This window comes from Notolepis coatsorum (genome assembly GCF_963971535.1).
Source record: "Notolepis coatsorum genome assembly, contig: SCAFFOLD_1372, whole genome shotgun sequence".
Taxonomy (NCBI): domain Eukaryota; kingdom Metazoa; phylum Chordata; class Actinopteri; order Aulopiformes; family Paralepididae; genus Notolepis; species Notolepis coatsorum.
In genome coordinates this window covers 26091-50000 of record NW_028169893.1, presented here as the reverse complement: position 1 = coordinate 50000, position 23910 = coordinate 26091, and the positions used below count along the sequence as shown (strand labels likewise).

General features: G+C 43.3%; 1 pseudogene across 1 annotated transcript in view; it reads left to right on the top strand.

Annotated features, from left to right (window-relative positions):
• LOC311248658 (X-linked retinitis pigmentosa GTPase regulator-like) overlaps window positions 1-23910 on the top strand; it is a 43978-nt pseudogene that overhangs the window by 2765 nt on the left and 17303 nt on the right. Inside the window, exons 2-3 of the transcript in view lie at window positions 17666-17798; window positions 18778-18902. The product of the transcript in view is annotated as an X-linked retinitis pigmentosa GTPase regulator-like (transcript). The remainder of the gene's footprint in view (window positions 1-17665; window positions 17799-18777; window positions 18903-23910) is intronic.

The window sequence follows — 23910 nt, the reverse complement described above, 5'->3', positions numbered from 1 at the left end:
GTGGCCCTCATGATGTATACACTGTGGCCCTCATGATCTATACACTGTGGCCCTCATGATCTATACACTGTGGCCCTCATGATGTATACACTGTGGCCCTCATGATCTATACACTGTGGCCCTCATGATCTATACACTGTGGCCCTCATGATGTATACACTGTGGCCCTCATGATCTATACACTGTGGCCCTCATGATGTATACACTGTGGCCCTCATGATGTATACACTGTGGCCCTCATGATCTATACACTGTGGCCCTCATGATGTATACACTGTGGCCCTCATGATGTATACACTGTGGCCCTCATGATGTATACACTGTGGCCCTCATGATGTATACACTGTGGCCCTCATGATCTATACACTGTGGCCCTCATGATCTATACACTGTGGCCCTCATGATGTATACACTGTGGCCCTCATGATCTATACACTGTGGCCCTCATGATGTATACACTGTGGCCCTCATGATGTATACACTGTGGCCCTCATGATCTATACACTGTGGCCCTCATGATGTATACACTGTGGCCCTCATGATGTATACACTGTGGCCCTCATGATCTATACACTGTGGCCCTCATGATGTATACACTATGGCCCTCATGACCTATACACTGTGGCCCTCATGATCTATACACTGTGGCCCTCATGATGTATACACTGTGGCCCTCATGATGTATACACTGTGGCCCTCATGACCTGACCTATACACTGTGGCCCTCATGATGTATACACTGTGGCCCTCATGATGTATACACTGTGGCCCTCATGATCTATACACTGTGGCCCTCATGATCTATACACTGTGGCCCTCATGACCTATACACTGTGGCCCTCATGACTATACACTGTGGCCCTCATGATGTATACACTGTGGCCCTCATGATCTATACACTGTGGCCCTCATGATGTATACACTGTGGCCCTCATGATCTATACACTGTGGCCCTCATGACCTATACACTGTGGCCCTCATGATCTATACACTGTGGCCCTCATGATGTATACACTGTGGCCCTCATGATGTATACACTGTGGCCCTCATGATCTATACACTGTGGCCCTCATGATGTATACACTGTGGCCCTCATGATCTATACACTGTGGCCCTCATGATCTATACACTGTGGCCCTCATGATGTATACACTGTGGCCCTCATGATCTATACACTGTGGCCCTCATGATCTATACACTGTGGCCCTCATGATGTATACACTGTGGCCCTCATGATCTATACACTGTGGCCCTCATGATGTATACACTGTGGCCCTCATGATGTATACACTGTGGCCCTCATGATCTATACACTGTGGCCCTCATGATGTATACACTGTGGCCCTCATGATCTATACACTGTGGCCCTCATGATGTATACACTGTGGCCCTCATGATGTATACACTGTGGCCCTCATGATGTATACACTGTGGCCCTCATGATCTATACACTGTGGCCCTCATGATCTATACACTGTGGCCCTCATGATGTATACACTGTGGCCCTCATGATCTATACACTGTGGCCCTCATGATGTATCCACTGTGGCCCTCATGATCTATACACTGTGGCCCTCATGATGTATACACTGTGGCCCGCATGATGTATACACTGTGGCCCTCATGATGTATACACTGTGGCCCTCATGATCTATACACTGTGGCCCTCATGATCTATACACTGTGGCCCTCATGATCTATACACTGTGGCCCTCATGATCTATACACTGTGGCCCTCATGATCTATACACTGTGGCCCTCATGATGTATACACTGTGGCCCTCATGATCTATACACTGTGGCCCTCATGATCTATACACTGTGGCCCTCATGATGTATACACTGTGGCCCTCATGATGTATACACTGTGGCCCTCATGATGTATACACTGTGGCCCTCATGATGTATACACTGTGGCCCTCATGATGTATACACTGTGGCCCTCATGATCTATACACTGTGGCCCTCATGATCTATACACTGTGGCCCTCATGATGTATACACTGTGGCCCTCATGATGTATACACTGTGGCCCTCATGATGTATACACTGTGGCCCTCATGATGTATACACTGTGGCCCTCATGATCTATACACTGTGGCCCTCATGATGTATACACTGTGGCCCTCATGATGTATACACTGTGGCCCTCATGATGTATACACTGTGGCCCTCATGATCTATACACTGTGGCCCTCATGATGTATACACTGTGGCCCTCATGATGTATACACTGTGGCCCTCATGATGTATACACTGTGGCCCTCATGATGTATACACTGTGGCCCTCATGATGTATACACTGTGGCCCTCATGATGTATACACTGTGGCCCTCATGATCTATACACTGTGGCCCTCATGATGTATACACTGTGGCCCTCATGATGTATACACTGTGGCCCTCATGATCTATACACTGTGGCCCTCATGATGTATACACTGTGGCCCTCATGATGTATACACTGTGGCCCTCATGATGTATACACTGTGGCCCTCATGATCTATACACTGTGGCCCTCATGATGTATACACTGTGGCCCTCATGATCTATACACTGTGGCCCTCATGATGTATACACTGTGGCCCTCATGATCTATACACTGTGGCCCTCATGATGTATACACTGTGGCCCTCATGATGTATACACTGTGGCCCTCATGATGTATACACTGTGGCCCTCATGATGTATACACTGTGGCCCTCATGATGTATACACTGTGGCCCTCATGATCTATACACTGTGGCCCTCATGATGTATACACTGTGGCCCTCATGATGTATACACTGTGGCCCTCATGATGTATACACTGTGGCCCTCATGATGTATACACTGTGGCCCTCATGATGTATACACTGTGGCCCTCATGATCTATACACTGTGGCCCTCATGATGTATACACTGTGGCCCTCATGATCTATACACTGTGGCCCTCATGATCTATACACTGTGGCCCTCATGATGTATACACTGTGGCCCTCATGATGTATACACTGTGGCCCTCATGATGTATACACTGTGGCCATCATGATGTATACACTGTGGCCCTCATGATCTATACACTGTGGCCCTCATGATCTATACACTGTGGCCCTCATGATGTATACACTGTGGCCCTCATGATCTATACACTGTGGCCCTCATGATCTATACACTGTGGCCCTCATGATCTATACACTGTGGCCCTCATGATGTATACACTGTGGCCCTCATGATGTATACACTGTGGCCCTCATGATGTATACACTGTGGCCCTCATGATGTATACACTGTGGCCCTCATGATCTATACACTGTGGCCCTCATGATCTATACACTGTGGCCCTCATGATGTATACACTGTGGCCCTCATGATCTATACACTGTGGCCCTCATGATCTATACACTGTGGCCCTCATGATCTATACACTGTGGCCCTCATGATCTATACACTGTGGCCCTCATGATCTATACACTGTGGCCCTCATGATGTATACACTGTGGCCCTCATGATGTATACACTGTGGCCCTCATGATCTATACACTGTGGCCCTCATGATGTATACACTGTGGCCCTCATGATGTATACACTGTGGCCCTCATGATCTATACACTGTGGCCCTCATGATCTATACACTGTGGCCCTCATGATGTATACACTGTGGCCCTCATGATGTATACACTGTGGCCCTCATGATCTATACACTGTGGCCCTCATTATCTATACACTGTGGCCCTCATGATGTATACACTGTGGCCCTCATGATGTATACACTGTGGCCCTCATGATCTATACACTGTGGCCCTCATGATGTATACACTGTGGCCCTCATGATGTATACACTGTGGCCCTCATGATGTATACACTGTGGCCCTCATGATGTATACACTGTGGCCCTCATGATGTATACACTGTGGCCCTCATGATGTATACACTGTGGCCCTCATGATGTATACACTGTGGCCCTCATGATCTATACACTGTGGCCCTCATGATCTATACACTGTGGCCCTCATGATGTATACACTGTGGCCATCATGATGTATACACTGTGGCCCTCATGATCTATACACTGTGGCCCTCATGATGTATACACTGTGGCCCTCATGATGTATACACTGTGGCCCTCATGATGTATACACTGTGGCCCTCATTATGTATACACTGTGGCCCTCATGATGTATACACTGTGGCCCTCATGATGTATACACTGTGGCCCTCATGATCTATACACTGTGGCCCTCATGATGTATACACTGTGGCCCTCATGATGTATACACTGTGGCCCTCATGATCTATACACTGTGGCCCTCATGATGTATTCACTGTGGCCCTCATGATGTATACACTGTGGCCCTCATGATCTATACACTGTGGCCCTCATGATGTATACACTGTGGCCCTCATGATCTATACACTGTGGCCCTCATGATCTATACACTGTGGCCCTCATGATGTATACACTGTGGCCCTCATGATGTATACACTGTGGCCCTCATGATGTATACACTGTGGCCCTCATGATCTATACACTGTGGCCCTCATGATGTATACACTGTGGCCCTCATGATGTATACACTGTGGCCCTCATGATCTATACACTGTGGCCCTCATGATGTATACACTGTGGCCCTCATGATCTATACACTGTGGCCCTCATGATGTATACACTGTGGCCCTCATGATCTATACACTGTGGCCCTCATGATGTATACACTGTGGCCCTCATGATGTATACACTGTGGCCCTCATGATGTATACACTATGGCCCTCATGATGTATACACTGTGGCCCTCATGATCTATACACTGTGGCCCTCATGATGTATACACTGTGGCCCTCATGATGTATACACTGTGGCCCTCATGATCTATACACTGTGGCCCTCATGATGTATACACTGTGGCCCTCATGATGTATACACTGTGGCCCTCATGATCTATACACTGTGGCCCTCATGATGTATACACTGTGGCCCTCATGATCTATACACTGTGGCCCTCATGATGTATAAGATAAGATAAGATATTCCTTTATTGATCCCCTTGGGGAAATTCAGGCATCATAGCAGCATGGGGGGGAGGGGGGGAGGGGTACAGGTAGTAAAACAACACAGTATACAGGTAGTAAAAGACAACACAGGCAGTGTAAACAATTTGATCAATATGGTCAATATAATTTACTATCTGACTAGCTGAGGAATATTCACATTATTCACAGTGTCACATGAGGTGCAGTATGCAGGAGGTAGTGTTATAATAATTTACTATCTACTGAGTATACATTAATCAAAGTACCAGGGTAGTCTACTTTGTCCCCCTTGGGTTCCTATAAGTCCCAGGTCAATGTCTGGTAGCAGTCGCTGTCGCTGCCCCCTGTTGTGGGGCCTGGAGGCTGCTAGTCGCTGCCCACTGTTGTGGAGCCTGATGGCCGCTGGTATGAAGGACTGTCCGAGGTGGTTAGTTGAGTGTCGGGGGGGGATGAGTCTGTGGCTGAACGAGCTTCTCATCTTGACTAGCTCGTCGTAGAGGGGGTGGTAGGGGTTCTCCATGATGGCATCCAGCTTCCTTATCATCCCCCTCTCTACCATCACCTCAAGTCTAGGTAGCTCGACTCCCACCACAGAGCTAGCCTTCCTCACCAGCTTGTTGAGCTTGTTGGTGTCCCTTGAGTTGATGTAGCCTCCCCAGCATGCCACAGCATAGAAGAGGATGCTGGCCACAACAGACTGGTAAAAAGACTGCAGCAGTTTGTTGCACACATTGAAGGACCTGAGTCTCCTCAGGAAGAACAGCCTGCTCTGTCCCTTCCTGTAGAGGGCCTCTGTGTTGTCTGACCAGTCCAGTTTATTGTTCAGGTGTACCCCAAGGAACTTGTATGAGTCCACCATCTCCACATCCACCCCTCGGATGGAGATGGGAATCGGGGGGGGCCTCTTCTTGCCCCTCCGGAAGTCCACCACCAGCTCCTTGGTCTTACTGGTGTTGAGTTGGAGGTGGTTGCTGTCGCTCCACCCCACGAAGCTCTCCACCAGGGCTCTGTACTCCTCCTCATCATCGTCGGTGATGTAGCTTACGATGGAGGAGTCGTCTGAGAACTTCTGCAGGTGGCACCCGCTGGAGTTGCGGCAGAAGTCTGAGGTGTAGAGGGTGAAGAGGAAGGGTGACAGCACAGTTCCCTGGGGGGCGCCGGTGTTGCTCACCAGTACGTCAGACTGACGGTCCTTTAGTCTGACGTACTGTGGCCTCTCAGTGAGGTAGTCCTTGATCCAGGCCACCAAGCCGTGCTCCAGCTGCATCGCAGAGAGCTTCTCCGCTAGCAGTGACGGCTGGATGGTGTTGAAGGCGCTGGAGAAATCAAAGAACATGATCCTCACTGAGCTGCGCGGCTTTTCCAGGTGCGTGTACGCTCTGTGGAGCATGTAGATGATGGCATCCTCCACCCCGATGTTTGCCTGGTATGCAAACTGCAGGGGGTCGAGGGAGTCACGCACCAGGGGCTTGAGGTGTTGCAGGACCAGTCTCTCAAACGTCTTCATGACGTGTGACGTCAGAGCGACTGGCCTGTAGTCGTTGGGGGTGCTGGGACGTCCCTTCTTGGGCACCGGGACAATGCAGGAGGTCTTCCAGAGCTGGGGCACCCTCTCCAGCCTCAGGGAGAGGTTGAAAAGATGCTGGAGCGGTGCTGCCAGCTGCTCTGCACATACCTTGAGCACCCTGGGATTGGTGTTGTCCGGTCCTCTGGCCTTGTTTACATTAATTTTGGAGAGCTGCCTACTGACCTGACTGGTTGTGATCGTCAGGGTTGGGGGTGGTGGGCAGTCTGCTGGTGTTGGGGGTGGGGTGCCGTTGCTGATGGGTGTGGGGGGGTGGGGGGTGGGGGGGCTGCTTTGTAGGTGTGATCTGGTGCTGGTGTCGATGGGTGGGGGGAGGGGTGTGGGGAGGCCACTCTGGTCAAAGCGGTTGAAGAACGAGTTGAACTCGTTTGCACGCTCTGGAGGGCCCTCCACAGCTGTGCCCTGCTGTTTGAAACCAGTGATCTTCCTAACCCCCGCCCACACCTCCCTGGTGTTGTTGGCCTGTAGTCTGCCCTCCAGCCTGTCCTTGTAGCTGACCTTGGCTGCCCTTAGCTCTTTTTTGAGCTCCCTTTGGACAGCCCTGGCCTGCTCAGTGTCCCCTGCCATGAAGGCCCTCTTTTTCCTGTTTAGCAGGTGTTTAATGTCCTTGCTAATCCAGGGTTTATTGTTTGAGAAGCAGCGTACCCTCTTTGTGGGTACGATGCTCTCCTCACAGAACCTGATGTAGTCTGTGATGCAGTGGGATAGTCCATCAATGTCATCACCGTAAGCCCTCTCAAACATATCCCAGTCTGTCGACCTGAAACACTCCTGTAGCTCCTCCTCGACGTCGTCAGACCACTGTGGGACAGACATGGTGGTCGTAGGCTGTCTCTTAATGAGAGGCGTGTATGTGGATACAAGCCTCACAAGGTTGTGGTCTGACTGGCCGAGGGGGGGCAGGGAAGTCGCACTGAAAGCCTCCTTCACGTTAGCATACAGGAGGTCCAGAGTTTTGTCTCCCCTGGTTTTGCAGGTGACATACTGGGTGAAGTTTGTCAGGGTCTTGTTCAGTCTGACATGGTTGAAGTCCCCATTGATAAAAATAAATGCATCCGGGTGTTTTGTCTGAAGCGCCGCGACGGTGGAGTGTATGACGTCACTCGCCTGCGCCGCCGCCGCGCTGGGTGGGATGTAAACAGTGAGAGCCAGGACGTGTGTTATTTCTCGCGGTAAATAGTATGGCCGCAGACTCAGTGCCAATAGTTCAATGTCGGGGGAACAGATACGTTCCTTAATGGTGATGTGCCCCGGGTGGCACCATTTGGAGTTCACAAAGACAACAAGCCCTCCGCCTCTCCGCTTGCCGCTCTGTTTACTCCGGTCGGCGCGCACCACCGTGAAACCCTCCTGTTCTATTGCACTGTCCAGGATGTTCTCGTTCAGCCAGGATTCGGTGAAGCACAGTAGGCTTGCCTCCTTGTACTCACGCTGGTTGATCATCAGGGCTGAGAGCTCGTCGGTCTTGTTGACCAGCGATCGCACGTTCCCCATGACGACAGCGGGCAGGTAAGGCTTGAATCTCCTTCTGTCCTCTCTCCTGTCCTTCACGCTCGTGCCAGCTCGATTTCCCCGTCTGCGAATCCTTATTTCGGCTGGTAGATTCCTCGGTGGTTCTGCAACTCTGTTTCGAAAGCAGAGGAGAGCCTCCCTCGGGTAAACCAGCCCGCCGTTGTTGCTGTTGTTGTTGTTGTTGTTGTGCTGCCGCGGGTAAACCAGCCCGCCGCCGGTGTTGTTGTCCATTGTTCAGAGCTGTGCTCGACCGAACTTTCCTAACTCAGCTAACTTCACAGAAGTTGTTACAAATGCCTTAACTTGGTCTAAAGCAACGCACAGTCACTTATACACCTATTATGTAAGTATAATCACAAAAAGAATAATTAAGAAAGTAGTAAACGCGATAAAAAGTAAAGGGGTGGGAGCTGCTATGAAAAGGCTGCCACTCTCCTCGGCGCCAACTACACTGTGGCCCTCATGATGTATACACTGTGGCCCTCATGATGTATACACTGTGGCCCTCATGATCTATACACTGTGGCCCTCATGATGTATACACTGTGGCCCTCATGATGTATATACTGTGGCCCTCATGATGTATACACTGTGGCCCTCATGATGTATACACTGTGGCCCTCATGATCTATACACTGTGGCCCTCATGATCTATACACTGTGGCCCTCATGATCTATACACTGTGGCCCTCATGATGTATACACTGTGGCCCTCATGATCTATACACTGTGGCCCTCATGATGTATACACTGTGGCCCTCATGATGTATACACTGTGGCCCTCATGATCTATACACTGTGGCCCTCATGATGTATACACTGTGGCCCTCATGATGTATACACTGTGGCCCTCATGATGTATACACTGTGGCCCTCATGATGTATACACTGTGGCCCTCATGATGTATACACTGTGGCCCTCATGATGTATACACTGTGGCCCTCATGATGTATACACTGTGGCCCTCATGATGTATACACTGTGGCCCTCATGATCTATACACTGTGGCCCTCATGATGTATACACTGTGGCCCTCATGATGTATCTGTGGCCCTCATGATGTATACACTGTGGCCCTCATGATCTATACACTGTGGCCCTCATGATGTATACACTGTGGCCCTCATGATGTATCTGTGGCCCTCATGATGTATACACTGTGGCCCTCATGACCTATACACTGTGGCCCTCATGATCTATACACTGTGGCCCTCATGATCTATACACTGTGGCCCTCATGATGTATACACTGTGGCCCTCATGATGTATACACTGTGGCCCTCATGATGTATACACTGTGGCCCTCATGATGTATACACTGTGGCCCTCATGATGTATACACTGTGGCCCTCATGATGTATACACTGTGGCCCTCATGATGTATACACTGTGGCCCTCATGATGTATACACTGTGGCCCTCATGATCTATACACTGTGGCCCTCATGGTGTATACACTGTGGCCCTCATGATGTATACACTGTGGCCCTCATGATGTATACACTGTGGCCCTCATGATGTATACACTGTGGCCCTCATGATGTATACACTGTGGCCCTCATGATGTATACACTGTGGCCCTCATGATGTATACACTGTGGCCCTCATGATGTATACACTGTGGCCCTCATGATGTATACACTGTGGCCCTCATGATCTATACACTGTGGCCCTCATGATGTATACACTGTGGCCCTCATGATGTATCTGTGGCCCTCATGATGTATACACTGTGGCCCTCATGATCTATACACTGTGGCCCTCATGATGTATACACTGTGGCCCTCATGATCTATACACTGTGGCCCTCATGATGTATCTGTGGCCCTCATGATGTATACACTGTGGCCCTCATGACCTATACACTGTGGCCCTCATGATGTATACACTGTGGCCCTCATGACCTATACACTGTGGCCCTCATGATCTATACACTGTGGCCCTCATGATCTATACACTGTGGCCCTCATGATGTATACACTGTGGCCCTCATGATGTATACACTGTGGCCCTCATGATGTATACACTGTGGCCCTCATGATGTATACACTGTGGCCCTCATGATGTATACACTGTGGCCCTCATGATGTATACACTGTGGCCCTCATGATGTATACACTGTGGCCCTCATGATGTATACACTGTGGCCCTCATGATCTATACACTGTGGCCCTCATGGTGTATACACTGTGGCCCTCATGATGTATACACTGTGGCCCTCATGATGTATACACTGTGGCCCTCATGATGTATACACTGTGGCCCTCATGATGTATACACTGTGGCCCTCATGATGTATACACTGTGGCCCTCATGATGTATACACTGTGGCCCTCATGATGTATACACTGTGGCCCTCATGATCTATACACTGTGGCCCTCATGATGTATACACTGTGGCCCTCATGATGTATCTGTGGCCCTCATGATGTATACACTGTGGCCCTCATGATCTATACACTGTGGCCCTCATGATGTATACACTGTGGCCCTCATGATCTATACACTGTGGCCCTCATGATGTATCTGTGGCCCTCATGATGTATACACTGTGGCCCTCATGACCTATACACTGTGGCCCTCATGATCTATACACTGTGGCCCTCATGATCTATACACTGTGGCCCTCATGATGTATACACTGTGGCCCTCATGATGTATACACTGTGGCCCTCATGATGTATACACTGTGGCCCTCATGATGTATACACTGTGGCCCTCATGATGTATACACTGTGGCCCTCATGATGTATACACTGTGGCCCTCATGATGTATACACTGTGGCCCTCATGATGTATACACTGTGGCCCTCATGATCTATACACTGTGGCCCTCATGATGTATACACTGTGGCCCTCATGATGTATACACTGTGGCCCTCATGATCTATACACTGTGGCCCTCATGATGTATACACTGTGGCCCTCATGATGTATACACTGTGGCCCTCATGATCTATACACTGTGGCCCTCATGATGTATACACTGTGGCCCTCATGATGTATACACTGTGGCCCTCATGATCTATACACTGTGGCCCTCATGATGTATACACTGTGGCCCTCATGATGTATACACTGTGGCCCTCATGATCTATACACTGTGGCCCTCATGATGTATACACTGTGGCCCTCATGATGTATACACTGTGACCCTCATGATGTATACACTGTGGCCCTCATGATCTATACACTGTGGCCCTCATGATGTATACACTGTGGCCCTCATGATGTATACACTGTGGCCCTCATGATGTATACACTGTGGCCCTCATGATGTATACACTGTGGCCCTCATGATCTATACACTGTGGCCCTCATGATGTATACACTGTGGCCCTCATGATGTATACACTGTGGCCCTCATGATGTATACACTGTGGCCCTCATGATGTATACACTGTGGCCCTCATGATCTATACACTGTGGCCCTCATGATCTATACACTGTGGCCCTCATGATGTATACACTGTGGCCCTCATGATGTATACACTGTGGCCCTCATGATGTATACACTGTGGCCCTCATGATGTATACACTGTGGCCTTCATGATCTATACACTGTGGCCCTCATGATGTATACACTGTGGCCCTCATGATGTATCTGTGGCCCTCATGATGTATACACTGTGGCCCTCATGATCTATACACTGTGGCCCTCATGATGTATACACTGTGGCCCTCATGATCTATACACTGTGGCCCTCATGATCTATACACTGTGGCCCTCATGATGTATCTGTGGCCCTCATGATGTATACACTGTGGCCCTCATGACCTATACACTGTGGCCCTCATGATCTATACACTGTGGCCCTCATGATCTATACACTGTGGCCCTCATGATGTATACACTGTGGCCCTCATGATCTATACACTGTGGCCCTCATGATCTATACACTGTGGCCCTCATGATCTATACACTGTGGCCCTCATGATCTATACACTGTGGCCCTCATGATCTATACACTGTGGCCCTCATGATGTATACACTGTGGCCCTCATGATGTATACACTGTGGCCCTCATGATCTATACACTGTGGCCCTCATGATCTATACACTGTGGCCCTCATGATCTATACACTGTGGCCCTCATGATCTATACACTGTGGCCCTCATGATGTATACACTGTGGCCCTCATGATCTATACACTGTGGCCCTCATGATCTATACACTGTGGCCCTCATGATGTATACACTGTGGCCCTCATGATCTATACACTGTGGCCCTCATGATGTATACACTGTGGCCCTCATGATGTATACACTGTGGCCCTCATGATCTATACACTGTGGCCCTCATGATGTATACACTGTGGCCCTCATGATCTATACACTGTGGCCCTCATGATCTATACACTGTGGCCCTCATGATCTATACACTGTGGCCCTCATGATGTATACACTGTGGCCCTCATGATGTATACACTGTGGCCCTCATGATGTATACACTGTGGCCCTCATGATGTATACACTGTGGCCCTCATGATGTATACACTGTGGCCCTCATGATGTATACACTGTGGCCCTCATGATGTATACACTGTGGCCCTCATGATCTATACACTGTGGCCCTCATGATGTATACACTGTGGCCCTCATGATCTATACACTGTGGCCCTCATGATCTATACACTGTGGCCCTCATGATCTATACACTGTGGCCCTCATGATGTATACACTGTGGCCCTCATGATGTATACACTGTGGCCCTCATGATGTATACACTGTGGCCCTCATGATCTATACACTGTGGCCCTCATGATCTATACACTGTGGCCCTCATGATGTATACACTGTGGCCCTCATGATGTATACACTGTGGCCCTCATGATGTATACACTGTGGCCCTCATGATGTATACACTGTGGCCCTCATGATGTATACACTGTGGCCCTCATGATGTATACACTGTGGCCCTCATGATGTATACACTGTGGCCCTCATGATCTATACACTGTGGCCCTCATGATCTATACACTGTGGCCCTCATGATGTATACACTGTGGCCCTCATGATGTATACACTGTGGCCCTCATGATGTATACACTGTGGCCCTCATGATGTATACACTGTGGCCCTCATGATGTATACACTGTGGCCCTCATGATGTATACACTGTGGCCCTCATGATCTATACACTGTGGCCCTCATGATGTATACACTGTGGCCCTCATGATGTATACACTGTGGCCCTCATGATCACAGCACAGGTCACATAGACTATAACACCATAACAACATTAGCACCATCCTAGAGTCACCATATTGTAATATCACTTATGTATTGAGATGTATTACCTTTTTTCAACTGCAAATTATGTCCCGAAGAGAAAACGTTCTGTAATAAAAATATGTATTCATCTCATCTGTTTTATCTATTAAAATAAGATTAAGATTTTATTGCAGCAAAATGGGATTGTCAAGCAACACCTTTTATTAACTTTTTCTATTATAAAATGTCTTTGTAAGTATATTGATACTTGGTGTCACTGTATCGATATAATATTGCGATTAAGTGAATGAATGTAGTGTCTCCCTCTAGATCAGGGGTTCCCAAACTGTTCAGGCCGCGACCCCCAAATAACGGTGTCAGAGAGCCGCGACCCCCACTATTATAGGAGGTAAAAAAAAATTATAATAAATATATATATATATATTTTTTTTTAATAAATGGAAATGTTTGGTTGAAACATGCAAACGTTCAAACGCACACACACTAATAAGCATTGGAGGCTTTTAACCAGGGCCGGACTGGGGAAATCATTCAGGCCAGGAAATATAGTGCAGAGCACTTTTTAAGCAGGGGGTCTGGGGGTCCCCCACCAGGACATTTCTTGTTACAAAGACTTAATTTCCTGCATTCTGGTGCAGGAATTTTTTTATTTGTACCCTTTAAATGCCAGTGTTTGTGATGGCATCACAAATTATTGTTAAAAAACAGGCTAGCATAATGATTAGCAACAACACTGATTTCGATGGATTTTCTGTTTTTTTGTAATGTCAGGTTGAAAATAATACAATCTTTTATTCAACTTCAGCCCTGATCATAACACCACATATTCATTTTATAATTCTAACCCTTTAAATGCCAGTGTGTGTGATGGCATATATTTGCAATATATCAAATGCATAGTAGATTTTTCTGGGGGGGATTATTACAGGCTAGCATGTGTCAATGATTAGCAACAACAGTTTTTTTGTAAGGGTCCCGCCTCCACCAATCACATGCCGAGAGAGAGATATAGTTCTCCAACTTGTGTGAGTTGCAGTGATCTCCTGGTTGTTCCCCACGTAGGTTATCTAACTATTGCGCTGCTGCAACTAGAAACACTGGCCTGGCCTGCTTCTAAGTTCAGTGGCCTGACTGCATAATTTCTTTTTTTTAATTGGACGAGGTGATTAATGTAGTGTCTCCCTCTAGTGGATGATTAATGTAGTGTCTCCCACCACCACCAGAGGGCGAGGTGATTAATGTAGTGTCTCCCTCTAGTGGATGATTAATGTAGTGTCTCCCTCTAGTGCAGGGGTCTCAAACTCGCGGCCCGCGGGCCAATTGCGGCCCGAGGGATGATATTTTGCGGCCCCCTACTTGACATCAAAGTGTAGTGTTAATGCGGCCCGCGCCCTACTGTTGGCCGAGACGTTGCGCGAGAGTTGGAAGTTTTATTTATTTGATCACTTGTAGGCTCATGACAGCAACGTTATGTTAGTGACTTGGTTGAAACGTGATTCCGGAGTGATATCAAGTAAAGTGGAAGACAAATGCATCCTCGCTATCTCCTCTGACTGCGAGCAGTGCTCTGCATAAGCGGCTGGCTGCACTGTCTGCCACACTGTCTGTGTCTGTGTCTGTGTACGGGTCTGGTCCAATCACATTCAGCATCCCGTCAGCGTTCCCCCCCCCTCACCCACAGTCTGCGAATCAGATGCAGAGTAGGGGAGTAGGGCGGGTCTTCATGGAATGCAAGTCGTCTCTCTCTTTCAGTCCGAGTCAGTTGACAGTGCATCTACAGTAAACTCGCTCCCAGTTTTATCTCCGTGAGATAAATGTAGCTACTAGCCTAGTTTCTAGCCATTTTCAAAGATGGTCAGTAAAAGAAAAGTCGACTGCAATTCAAAGGTGAATGGACTGAAAAATATGCATTCATCCTGAGTCCCAGCACCAAACCAATGTGACTATTATGCCAAGAAACGGTAGCTCTTGTGAAGGGTGGCAATTTGAAAAGAATGTATGACTGAGTGATGGAGACCATGTTTGAAGGCAAACAAAAGCAAAGCCCCCTCAGATCGCACAGCAACCAGAACAACTGAAATACTGGCTGGTGATTTGATTAAACAGCTTTGTATTAGAATAAAAAAAAAAATGCACAGTGCATTTCCATAGCTGTGGATGAGTCCTCAGTCCACTGACACCACTGAGAAGCCTATGTTCTGAAGAACTGTTCATGTTCTGAAATGTTATTGCTAAGGATTGAGAATATTGGATCAGTTGTACTTTTTTTTTGAATACTTGAAACCCTTTTTTTGTGGAATATTTGATGCGGCCCAGCCTCACCCAGACTCTACCTCCAGCGGCCCCCAGGTACATTGAGTTTGAGACCCCTGCTCTAGTGGATGATTAGTGTAGTGTCTCCCACCACCACCAGAGGGTGAGGTGATTATGTAGTGTCTCCCTCTAGTGGATGATTAATGTAGTGTCTCCCTCCACCACCAGAGGGTGAGGTGATTAATGTAGTGTCTCCCTCCACCACCAGAGGGCGAGGTGATTAATGTAGTGTCTCCCACCACCACCAGAGGGTGAGGTGATTAATGTAGTGTCTCCCTCTAGTGGATGATTAATGTAGTGTCTCCCACCACCACCAGAGGGTGAGGTGATTAATGTAGTGTCTCCCTCTAGTGGATGATTAATGTAGTGTCTCCCTCCACCACCAGAGGGTGAGGTGATTAATGTAGTGTCTCCCTCTAGTGGATGATTAATGTAGTGTCTCCCACTACCACCAGAGGGTGAGGTGATTAATGTAGTGTCTCCCTCTAGTGGATGATTAATGTAGTGTCTCCCTCCACCACCAGAGGGTGAGGTGATTAATGTAGTGTCTCCCTCCACCACCAGAGGGCGAGGTGATTAATGTAGTGTCTCCCTCCACCACCAGAGGGCGAGGTGATTAATGTAGTGTCTCCCTCCACCAGAGGGCGAGGTGATTAATGTAGTGTCTCCCTCCACCACCAGAGGGTGAGGTGATTAATGTAGTGTCTCCCTCCACCACCAGAGGGCGAGGTGATTAATGTAGTGTCTCCCTCCACCACCAGAAGGCGAGGTAATTAATGTAGTGTCTCCCTCTAGTGCAGGGGTCGGCAACCTGCGGCCTCGAGGCCGCATGCGGCTCTTTAGCCAATCAGCTGTGGCTCCCTGGCCAAAAAAAAAAAAAACATTTTTTTTTTTTTTTTTTTTTGAGATCGATGTCATACTGTGACACTGAAATGAAAAAAATATTTCATCAACTAAGATATTTAGTCAACAAAAGGCTTACCTGTATGCCTGATATGTGGTGAGAAATTTGCGAACAATGAAAATGTTACTTTTTATTTGATATATTTTCCACAAATAAGGGAAGGACTCTAATAGAGCTGCATAGTTCAGGGTTTTATTTCAAAGTAGGTCTACAGATGCCAGTGTTTTTTCTCCTTTTCTGTGTGTTATTTCAAAGTAGGTCTACACATGGTATTCTTTTTTCAAAGTGGACAATTTCTATTTTATAAATGTTCCACAACCAGTTCCACAGCCAGTTGTTTTTCTCCTCTTCATAAGAGTTTGAGGTTTACTTTCTATTTTATAAATGTTCCACAAATAAGGGAAGGACTCAAATATACCTGAATAGTTCAGGGTTTTATTTCAAAGTCGGTCTACAGACACCAGTGTTTTGTCTCCTCTTCTGTGTTTTATTAAAAAATAGGTCTACACAGCCAGTTGTTTTTCTCCTCTTCATAAGAGTTTGAGGTTTTCCTTTGGTAAAAACAGGTAAAAACAGTAATTAAAAAGTAATTTTTTTTCTTTTTGTTGCTTTATAATCCCAGTAATGCAACAAACTGTGTGCTATAAGTATAAAGTATAATAAATCGCAAATTACTTTGGGTATGCAATTGTCAGGCGTTTTATGCTAAATGTGGGGTATGCTTGGGGATATATAAAACGTTATACACTGTGTTATCTTCATTTTAAGGGTAAATATGTTGTGCGGCTCCCTGAGCATTTTATTTTGTGGGACGGGGGAAAATTGGCTCTTTTGATAGTAAAGGTTGCTGACCCCTGCTCTAGTGGATGATTAATGTAGTGTCTCCCTCCACCACCAGAGGGCGAGGTGATTAATGTAGTGTCTCCCTCCACCACCAGAGGGCGAGGTGATTAATGTAGTGTCTCCCTCCACCACCAGAGGGCGAGGTGATTAATGTAGTGTCTCCCTCCACCACCAGAGGGCGAGGTGATTAATGTAGTGTCTCCCTCTGTCTCCCCCTAGAGGAGGAGGTGATTCATGTAGTGTCTCCCTCTGTCTCCCCCTAGTGGACGGGGTGTACACGTTTGGCCCACGGGACGTTCATCTTTGAGTCCCGCCTCCCCCGCGCCGTGGACCACTTCAGGAAGGGGCGCGTCCTCCATGTGTCCTGCGGGGAGAACCACACGGCCGCCATCACAGGTAGATGGACGCTAGAGGCGGCCCCAGTGCCGTTTAGCTGATCCTATCACGTGACTGACTGGTTGCCATGGTTTCTCAGATGGGTTTGATTTGACATGTGTCCATCAGCGACTTCGGGTTCTTGAGAAGCGCTATATAAATAAAACGAATAGGGCTGTCAGTTTATCGCGTTAATTAGATTAATTAATTACACAGCAAATTATTGCGTTATGAAAATTAACTAAAAACGAATAATTTTTTTTTTAATAATTATTTTTATTTTTATTTATTTTTAAATCTCATTCATTCCATAACAACGTAGAATAAACATGTACAGACTTTTTTTTAATATGGTCCATTTGCATGTTCTTGGTATCTGATTCTAGGGACATCTATGGATCTCAGGGAATGTATTCCCAGTGTCAGAAATACTGTGTCTGTTACGAGGCTTGAGTCAATTGTAATGAACCAGATGAGAATATCAATTACATTGTTTTTATTATGAATTTTTTTGACTGTGAATAACACCATGCTAAAATGACCAGACCTGAAAAATCTAAGCAAATGAATAAAAGGAAGATGATTAAACAGAAGGTTTTGTAGATACAGTACTGAATTCTGCCATCCGGACACATGCAATTTGAAATATGATTATAGAATATAAAATATCAGGCCTAAAATGGTTATGCGATTAAAATGCGATTAATTAGATTAATTAATTAATTACAAATCCTGTAATTAATTAGATAACTTTTTTTAATCGCCTGACAGCACTACACATGTATTATTATTATTAGTATTATTATTATTATTATTATTATTATTATTATTATTATTATTATTATTATTATTATTATTATTATTATTATTATTATTATTATTATTATTATTATTATTATTATTATTATTATTATTATTATTATTATTATTATTATTATTATTATTATTATTGTTGTTATTATTATTATGTGGTTGATTAATGGTTGCCATGGTTCCCCAGATGGCGGCCTCCTCTACACGTTCGGAGATGGGAGGCACGGGAAGCTGGGTCTGGGAGAGGAGAACTTCACCAACCAGTTCAAACCAACTCTCTGCCCACGCTTCCTCAAGTATAACGTGCAGGCGGTAGGTGGCTTTGGTGTGTGTATGTTATTATTATTATTATTATTATTATTATTATTATTATTATTATTATTATTATTATTATTATTATTATTATTATTATTATTATTATTATTATTATTATTATTATTATTATTATTATTATTATTATTATTATTATTATTATTATTATTATTATTATTATTATCTTATAGATAAACATGTTAGATCTTATAGATAAACATGTTAGATCTTATAGATAAACAGAAACATGTTAGATCTTATAGATAAACATGTTAGATCTTATAGATAAACAGAAACATGTTAGATCTTATAGATAAACATGTTAGATCTTATAGATAAACATGTTAGATCTTATAGATAAACAGAAACATGTTAGATCTTATAGATAAACATGTTAGATCTTATAGATAAACATGTTAAGTTCAAGTTCAAGTTCTTTAATAGTTGTCATACAGAAGTACAGAATACTTTCATACAAAATGCTTCTTACTGTTACGCTCCAGAGACTGTGCTAGACAAGATAGTATCAAATAACATAATAACATAATATAGCATGAATTTAGAAGAAGAAAAATGAGGTCACAGTGTTCGGTATAGACATAAACAGAAACATGTTAGATCTTATAGATAAACAGAAACATGTTAGATCTTATAGATAAACCGAAACATGTTAGATCTCATAGATAAACATGTTAGATCTTATAGATAAACAGAAACATGTTAGATCTTATAGATAAACAGAAACATGTTAGATCTTATAGATAAACAGAAACATGTTAGATCTTATAGATAAACAGAAACATGTTAGATCTTATAGATAAACAGAAACATGTTAGATCTTATAGATAAACATGTTAGATCTTATAGATAAACAGAAACATGTTAGATCTTATAGATAAACATGTTAGATCTTATAGATAAACAGAAATATGTTAGATCTTATAGATAAACATGTTAGATCTTATAGATAAACATGTTAGATCTTATAGATAAACAGAAACATGTTAGATCTCATAGATAAACATGTTAGATCTTATAGATAAACATGTTAGATCTCATAGATAAACATGTTAGATCTTATAGATAAACAGAAACATGTTAGATCTTATAGATAAACATGTTAGATCTTATAGATAAACATGTTAGATCTTATAGATAAACATGTTAGATCTTATAGATAAACAGAAACATGTTAGATCTTATAGATAAACAGAAACATGTTAGATCTTATAGATAAACAGAAACATGTTAGATCTTATAGATAAACATGTTAGATCTTATAGATAAACATGTTAGATCTTATAGATAAACAGAAACATGTTAGATCTTATAGATAAACATGTTAGATCTTATAGATAAACATGTTAGATCTTATAGATAAACAGAAACATGTTAGATCTTATAGATAAACAGAAACATGTTAGATCTTATAGATAAACAGAAACATGTTAGATCTTATAGATAAACATGTTAGATCTTATAGATAAACATGTTAGATCTTATAGATAAACAGAAACATGTTAGATCTTATAGATAAACATGTTAGATCTTATAGATAAGCATGTTAGATCTTATAGATAAACATGTTAGATCTTATAGATAAACAGAAACATGTTAGATCTTATAGATAAACAGAAACATGTTAGATCTTATAGATAAACATGTTAGATCTTATAGATAAACATGTTAGATCTTATAGATAAACAGAAACATGTTAGATCTTATAGATAAACATGTTAGATCTTATAGATACACAGAAACATGTTAGATCTCATAGATAAACATGTTAGATCTTATAGATAAGCATGTTAGATCTTATAGATAAACATGTTAGATCTTATAGATAAACAGAAACATGTTAGATCTTATAGATAAACAGAAACATGTTAGATCTTATAGATAAACATGTTAGATCTTATAGATAAACATGTTAGATCTTATAGATAAACAGAAACATGTTAGATCTTATAGATAAACATGTTAGATCTTATAGATACACAGAAACATGTTAGATCTCATAGATAAACATGTTAGATCTTATAGATAAGCATGTTAGATCTTATAGATAAACATGTTAGATCTTATAGATAAACAGAAACATGTTAGATCTTATAGATAAACAGAAACATGTTAGATCTTATAGATAAACATGTTAGATCTTATAGATAGGTACACATGTCTAAACTGAACACTGTGACCTCTTTTTTTACTTCTAATTTTACTATGTTTTTATTTCATACTTATCTTGTCTTGCACAGTCTCTGGAGCGCAACAGTAAGAAGCATTTTGTACAAAAGTATTCTGTACTTCTGTATGACAACTATTAAAGAAACTTGAAACTTGAACTTGAACTAGATCTTATAGATAAACAGAAACATGTTAGATCTTATAGATAAACATGTTAGATCTTATAGATAAACAGAAACATGTTAGATCTTATAGATAAACATGTTAGATCTTATAGATAAACAGAAACATGTTAGATCTTATAGATAAACAGAAACATGTTAGATCTTATAGATAAACATGTTAGATCTTATAGATAAACAGAAACATGTTAGATCTCATAGATAAACAGAAACATGTTAGATCTTATAGATAAACAGAAACATGTTAGATCTTATAGATAAACATGTTAGATCTTATAGATAAACATGTTATATCTTATAGATAAACAGAAACATGTTAGATCTTATAGATAAACATGTTAGATCTTATAGATAAACAGAAACATGTTAGATCTTATAGATAAACATGTTAGATCTTATAGATAAACAAAAACATGTTAGATCTTATAGATAAACAGAAACATGTTAGATCTTATAGATAAACATGTTAGATCTTATAGATAATAATAATAATAATAATAATAATAATAATAATAATAATAATAATAATAACTTTATTTGTATAGCACTTTTCATACAGAGGTTGCAGTTCAAAGTGCTTCACAACAGTAAAAAATACAGGCATAAGCGAGCATAAAAAGATAGACAGGTAGAATCACAGTGTTTCACATTAGGATCTAGCATCCCAATAGGCTCTCCGCTTACAGTTTTCAGTAACACAAATAGTAGAAATAGTTTAAAATGATTCAGTTTAAAAATAGTAAAATAAAAATTAAATAAAATAAAAATTATAAAATAGAACGGACATAAAAAATACAGGCATGAGCGAGCATAGTAAGATATGGCAAGTGACAACAATGCATAAAGTTTACAGACAATCCATGCTGATTGATCTGCCATAAGCAAGTGAAAGTTTACAGACAATCCATGCTGATTGATCTGCCATAAGCAAGTGAAGATTACAGTCTGTTCTAACAAACCAAACTGCCATGTATTAAAGTTTACAGACAATCCATGCTGATTGATCTGCCATAAGCATAAGATTACAGTCTGTTCTAACAAACCAAACTGCCATGTATTAACGTTTACAGACAATCCATGCTGATTGATCTGCCATAAGCATAGTGTTTCACATTAGGATCTAGCATCCTAATAGGCTCTCTATTCAGTAATTAAAAAGTGCAATAACCGACAGACATAAAAAATACAGGCATGAGCGAGCATAGCAAATAATAAGAATAGTTTAAAATGATTCAGTTTAAAAATAGTCATCAGTAAGAAGTAAAAAGTGCAATAACCGACACATGAATTTGATAGGCAGTGTAAAAGAGTAGGCAGGGTAAGAATAAATACAAGTTGTGTCAGGATATCCCTGATGTTTCCTCTTGCCACTAGGTGGTAGCAGATATCTATCAGTGAAATGCCTGAGCAAAGAGATAGGTTTTAAGCTGTCTTTTAAAGATGTCTAGCGAGTTGGCTTCCCTGATGTTTTGGGGTAGTTTGTTCCATAGTTTTGGGGCATAGTTGATAAAGGCTGCATTACCGATCCTCTTTTGACTGCTTCTGGGAGCCTCTAGTAGTCCAGCAGCTGATGATCGCAGTGTTCTTGCTGGTGTGTAATTTATTAGAGTGTTGGCGATGTAGCTAGGTCTCTGTCCATTTAGAGCTTTGTATGTAAGGAGAAGGACCTTAAAGTCAATTCTAAATGTTACAGGAAGCCAGTGTAAAGCGGCTAAGACTGGACTAATGTGCTCTCTCCTTTTGGTTCTAGTTAGCAGTCGGGCTGCAGAGTTTTGGATTAGCTGAAGCCTCTCTGTGGTTTTCTTAGGGAGACCTGTGAAAAGTGCATTACAGTAGTCTAACCGGCTAGATATGAATGCATGAATTAGCTTCTCAGCATCGTTCTGATTAATAAATGGTCGTACTTTTGCTATATTTCTGAGATGGAAGAACGATGTTTTCGTCACTTTGCTAATATGAGAATTGAAGTTCAGTTCTGAATCTATGACAACCCCAAGACTAGTGACCTCAGATTTGATCCAAGGGGTTAGTCCCCCCAGGTTCTTTATTAATGTTTCTTTTTTAGTTTTGGAGCCGATAATTAGAATTTCAGTTTTGTTCTCGTTTAGTTTCAGGAAGTTCTTACTCATCCATTTATTTATTGCCAGTAAGCAGTCTGTAATGGAGCTAATCGCTGTATCATTTGGTTCAGCAGATATGTACAGTTGTGTATCATCCGCATAGCTATGGAAATCTACATTATGTTCTCTGATGATATCACCCAGCGGTAACATGTAAAGGGAGAAGAGTAAAGGACCTAAGCAACTCCCTTGTGCAACTCCATAGTTGTTGTCGTATATATCAGACATGTGATCTCCTAGTTTAACATAGAATTTCCTCCCTCTGATGTATGTTTTAAACCAGCCTAGCACATGGTCTGAGAAACCGACATGGTTTTCAAGACGATCGATTAGAATATCGTGATCGATTGTATCAAATGCTGCACTGACTGCACTGAGATCTAACAGGATAAGGATGGAGATCTTATTCTCGTCAGAGTTTAGTCTGAGGTCACTGATTATTTTGGTGAGGGCAGTTTCAGTGCTATGATATTTTCTGAATCCTGACTGAAATTCTTCTAAGATGTTGTTTTCTTCAAG